Genomic DNA, 5,701 nt, shown 5'->3' with positions numbered 1-5,701 from the left:
AATGATGAGCATTTCTCCGAACAGTCCTGTTACCATCAGTCACCAAATAAGAGCGGTTTTCGTCTAACTGTCTCGCTATCGTTCCTGGTATCCATCCTCGAGAATTTTGATCCTGTATTAGTATTCTCTCCTGTTCGGTAAACTGAGATGGTTCTTTGGCTCCTCTGTCCGCATAGCTCTTCTGAGTATCCCGTTCATGCTCCAAGAGTTGTTGAACGTTTATAGCCACCTTAGGTCTCAATGCTTCCAACGTCATCGGCATGTTTGATCGCACTAACCGACCCATTAGTCTTTCATTGGGAGATGGCATGGAGTTACTTCGAGGTGTATTACGCATATGGAGTAAGGCTAGATGTATGTCGGATCCATCATCACTACATTTTTTTAGCATCGTTTTTGCTACTTGCACGAATCTTTCTGCCAATCCATTTGCACGAGGAAAGTGCGGACTCGATGTCTGGTGATCGAAATCCCATTCGCGACAGAACCGACGAAACTCCTCACAAGCGTACTGAGGACCATTATCAGTCTCCAAAACTTGAGTAATACCGTGTACAGAAAACCATTCTTTCAGCTGTTTAATGACCTGCTTAGACGTTGTTCCAGATAGCTGCTTCAGGTCAAAGAACCCTGAATAGCTGTCAACCAATAAAAGAAACTCCTTTCCTTTGAAATGAAAACAGATCCGATGCAACTCTTTCAAACGGTAGCCCAGGGATGTCCTTTAGAAGAATTGTATGTTTCGTGTTACTTCGTTGATGTCGCTGACAAATGGTACAGGCCTCCACCATTTCCTGGATATCTTTAGACATTCCTATCCAGAACAATACCTGCTTTGCTCTGCGAATACAGCTTTGAATCCCTGAATGTCCACTGTGAACTTTGGCTAGCATGATCTTCCTTAGCGATTGTGGGATAAGTACTTGATTTGACTTGAAAATCAACCCATCGTAGACCGCCATCTCGTCCCGAAAGCACCAATATTTTCTCAGTTCCGGCAGCAACTCGTCTCTCTTTTCCGGCCAACCTTGCATCACTATTGTCTTCAACGACCGCATCTCGAAATCCGTCTCAGTGTGTTGCTTCAACTCATCCCTGGCGGTCTTGGTCATCTGCAATACAAAATGTACTTCTAATTGCTCTTCGTCTATATTATTTGAAATGTTTTCAACGTCGCGGCTTAAGATATCAGGTATCGGAATGTTCGTCCCCTTGACATACACAACTGTAGGGTTATACTGTGAAACCTCCAACATTATTCTGCGCAATCGCGGTGGGGCTCTATCTAGCGGTTTTTGGAAAATTGATTCCAATGGTTTATGGTCAGTTTCGACCTGCATCAAGGATTCTGGAATGACTCCTCCTGTTCATAGCTCCATTCCCAATCAACATCCTTGGCCAGAAGTCTTCTCAATGGAATTGTTATTTCAGACAAATTTGGCACGAATTTTCCCAGGTATGTTATCATGCCCAATGCCCTTTGAAGTTGCGGCTTATTCGAAGGGGTTTTCAGATTAATAATTGCAGCAAGCTTTTCAGGATCAGCGTTTAACCACTAGCAGTTACTATGTGACCCAGAAATTTTACACTTGTTTGATTGAACAAACATTTTTCTTTGTTTAGTTTTAAACCAGCTACATGTAAACTTTTGATGACTGCCTCCGTTATTTTCGACAACTTTTCCAAGCTGTCTGCATGTATTAGAATATCATCCATAGAAAATTCCACATTTTCAATGCCCTCCAGAGTGTCGTACATAACTTTTTGGAACACCTCTGGAGCTGACGCAAGTCCGAAGGGTAACCGCTTACAGGCGTACCTCCCCCACGGAGTGCCGAAAGTTAGATATTTGGATGTTCTTTCTGTAACCCTTATTTGCCAAAACCCCTTCTTGCAATCAAGAATTGTGAAAAAAGCTGAATTCCTCAATCGAGCCGCTATCTCTTCAATAGTTGTTAGAGGATGATGTCTTCTTAACAAATTTTGATTTACCTGCGACGGGTCAATACAGATGCGCAACTTGTCATTCCTATTAACCAAAACCATAGCGTTCACGACTGGCGTTGGTGCGTGTATTCTTTCTATAACTCCAAGCCGCTCCATAGAATCCAACTCCTTCTTCACTGCTGCTCTGATGCTGTGTGGAACATGCCGTGCTGGTCTATATCGTGTAACCCGTGACGGTCGGGTATGAATGAATGGGGGAGTTGCTAGTGAACGGCTTAAGCGCCACTCCCGAAGGAGGCCGTTCACCACTGTTTCGGTGCCCAGCTGAGACTCTGCCAAAGGGCAGGTTTTTTCCTTTGAACCCCCAAACACAGAAATGTTTCAGGTTCGACCGTCCCAAGCACTTTGGGAAACGAACTGATTGCTGTGGCAATTGTTGCTAGCAACAATCGACCTCAGATCGACAAAATAGATCCCACTTTTGCCTGTGTTATCATCACCGGTAAAGTCTCAAACAATGCACGTTTTCCCTTCACGTTTGGGAAACCAGAACCAACAACAATCATCAACCGGAAAAAATCAACGAGGAGAGCAAGACTTGCTAATCGTGGTCCCTTCACAAAACCAGTTTTAGAATTCTCATCAAAACAAATAAACTAAATTTGCAAATACTCCAAAGAAAAGGTCTCTATTGATTTCCAATTTTCATTACAGTTCCATAAATTTCGTTACATTTTATTTACACGTTTTAATGAATCTATTTCCCCTATCACTCTAAACATTTCCCTCAATTTTCTTTATTCTCTCTTTCTACCTAAACTCCACTACCCTATTCTTCAGTTGGCTCGTTAAACTTTCCTACTAAAGACTTCACTTCTCTCATCATCATATCTTTATCCTCACAATCACATAATTTCTCGGGTGTTTTTCATTCAAATAACCGTGCTTGTTCCGTGATCATTCATAATCTCCCCTCTCTTTCCATCCCTATTTTCGGCAACAGTAAATTTTATTCATCGTGTCACTTCTTCATGTGTTCCCCCATAGGGAGCGGTGGGGGTGTGCTTATTCGCTCAACTTAATTTAGCCATTCAAACCAAATAATCGCAACCAGCGGAAAAATTAGCGTCGCTGGGACCTAGGATTTTTGTATATTTGTTTCGATTCGTGAAATTCATTACGTACGTGGAAATTTAATTGGTTTGTTCAAATATGATCATATATGTTGTTAACTTGGGATTCGAACCGGGTACCCTTAACATGGGAGACCGGTCGACCAACTCGCTCGGCTACGATCGCTACTTGTATGCTTTCACGACCGTACCGGCTGAAATATCGTCATGCGCATGGAATAATAGTTTTTGTGTTACTCACGACCTTTTGAGTGCGATGTCCTAATTTTGATTGCGATGCTGCTTATGTTGCTTAGATCAGCGGGCCACCTCCCGCTTGTCGATGGTTATTTGATCGCTTGGATTAGCGGGTCTCCCCTCGTTTAAGCCAATCTTCGATGCTCCTGATGCTTGGTTCAGCGGGACTTCCTCCGCTTGAGTCGGTCGTTGATATTAAGGCTGCTGGGACCAGCGCTTAAACCGGTCGTCGTAGTTGCTCAATCCCTGCCAGCGCTTCGCGCTCTTCAGCTTGTGGTTGGCTGGCTCCTTCTCGCTGCACCGTGGGGTCTGGAGCGGCTCTAACTTCAAAACGGTGTTTCGGGAATTTGTTGCTGTTGGATTAATGCATATATTTCCACCCACGTGGAATATTAGGACATGTTTAATCACGCATTCAATCAAGCACGTTTTACCTTTCGATTTGACCACGCAAAGCACGATATTTCCTTCCTGTCTCTAGTTTTTGAGCCACTATATAAAAAAAACTATCTACCCGGGAAAAAAATCCTAAAACTGGTTTGTAACAAAAAAAAACACATTTAACTAACCTTAACTTTTACACCGAGGCTCTTGGCGATGTCCGCCGGGTCCAGCCTCTTCCACGATCCAGGATAAAGTGACCGAGAAGAATTTCAAAAATCCTCAGATCACCCAGGCGCGAAATAAGTTTTGTCTCCGCTATGTAATTGCCACAAAAGTGCGCAAGTACATAACATTTCTAAGAGTCGATTATCGCGGGCAACAATTGCCTCAATCATTAAGGCCATCCACCTTTAATCCCAAGTTCCTGATCTTGTCGGACCCTCCGTCCAACCCATATTTGGGCACAAAGCACCTGCTCTTTTGCAGAGTTTCAAACCCGAAACAGGAACAGCTCTTTCACTCCCCCTTTGGGTGAGGATGCAGCTCAACGTTCCCACAAAAGACATGTTCCAAAAACAAAGAAGAAAATACTGAGTGCCGCGTCGCTAGAATGGAATGATTTTTGTCATCCCAGTTCTATCGACGTCTGAGCACTCAGTGGAACCCTACAAATGCCTCTTGTGGATAGTTGCCCAAAAGAAGCAGTTCCAAAGCTTTGCAGAATCAAGGGGCCGGCATATCTGAATTTGTGTACCATGCTACATCATTCCCCACTAGATTTTCGAAAATTTGATTGGTTCAAAATAAGTATTTTGAAACCAATCAAATTTTCGAAGGCTTCTGAGTTGTCAAACTTCACAAAGCTAATCGCTATTTTCGGGGTCATATGTGTTCATCGTCAAAAAAAAAATCGACTCCACCTCTATTTGCAGAGAGGAACCGTAGTTCTCTCTGTTACTGACCATCAACGTTTCTCAACTCCGGTCTCCAGCAAAAATCAGAAAAGTTCTGTTCAGTTTGACCTCTCAACCTTCATAAAAAAAATACTCATCAGTCTAAGAGAAAAGAAAACAAGAAGAAAAACTAACCCTGAACCACAGATGATCCTTGTGGATTGACAATCGCATTCACACTTTATTTAAAAATACATAACTCACCATCATACTAAACTGGACACACTATCTTCAACCTCTGATTTATGTTCAGATAACATAGATAGGGCCTCTAAATTTAACTTAACTATCCACCCATGTGGAAACTAACCGATGATTCACGATACATTCCACCTCAAACTGTTTCGAGTAATCGGAACTATCACTTATCATCTTAACTAAAAGGGTCTGCTAACGTCTGCAGAAATTACCCCGGATAAATCCAGGAAAATATTTCTGTTTCCGCTAACTCATATTTCGCTGAATATTCCTGTTCGTCATCACATCGAACAACGAAATGTCCAACCTTCAACTACATAATTCACAAAAATAGATTGTTCAACATTCGAACACCCCTCGCACTCTACACAAATCGGATAATCTATTTTTGTATCACTCATACACACTCACGCTATTGTCAATCCAACGAATCTACAGTCGATAATTTCTGAACAACTCTGACCGTTTTGTTTGTATTGGGTTCAGTTTGTTTTGAAACGCGAGGGAGTTCGGTGTTGTCGAAGGTGTTCAGTGTTACGGTGTCAATTTTATCGGATGAAAGGAAGTATTTCGTTCCAATAACATGTTGTTATTGTAAAAGTTTAATTTGTTTTCAGGTAGGTATAAAAAAATGCCAAGATGGCGATGGGATGTAGGACGAAAAAAAGAAATGGAACGGGAATAGGAAAGGGATAAAAAAAGAAATTTGAACTGCATGACCGACAGCACACGACGGTTCTCTCCGCATAGAGGGATCAACCTTTGCTAAGTATCCAAAATAGTTTACTTACTAATTTTCAAATTAATTTTATTCTTCAATTTTAGGTTCAAAAACGAAATGGAAAAAAA

At 42.0% G+C, this 5,701-nt stretch overlaps 1 long non-coding RNA gene across 1 annotated transcript; it reads right to left on the bottom strand.

Annotated features, from left to right (window-relative positions):
• Positions 1–1,919: 1,919 nt before the first annotated feature.
• LOC129764598 (uncharacterized) lies at positions 1,920–5,471 on the bottom strand. The gene is made up of 3 exons (XR_008741177.1): positions 3,887–5,471; positions 3,752–3,827; positions 1,920–3,670 (listed from the first exon to the last, which is right to left on the bottom strand). It is a non-coding gene; the product is annotated as an uncharacterized LOC129764598 (long non-coding RNA).
• Positions 5,472–5,701: the final 230 nt, after the last annotated feature.

Source organism: Toxorhynchites rutilus, chromosome 2, assembly GCF_029784135.1.
Source record: "Toxorhynchites rutilus septentrionalis strain SRP chromosome 2, ASM2978413v1, whole genome shotgun sequence".
Lineage (NCBI taxonomy): Eukaryota > Metazoa > Arthropoda > Insecta > Diptera > Culicidae > Toxorhynchites > Toxorhynchites rutilus.
This window is presented reverse-complemented; position numbering and strand designations above follow the sequence as displayed.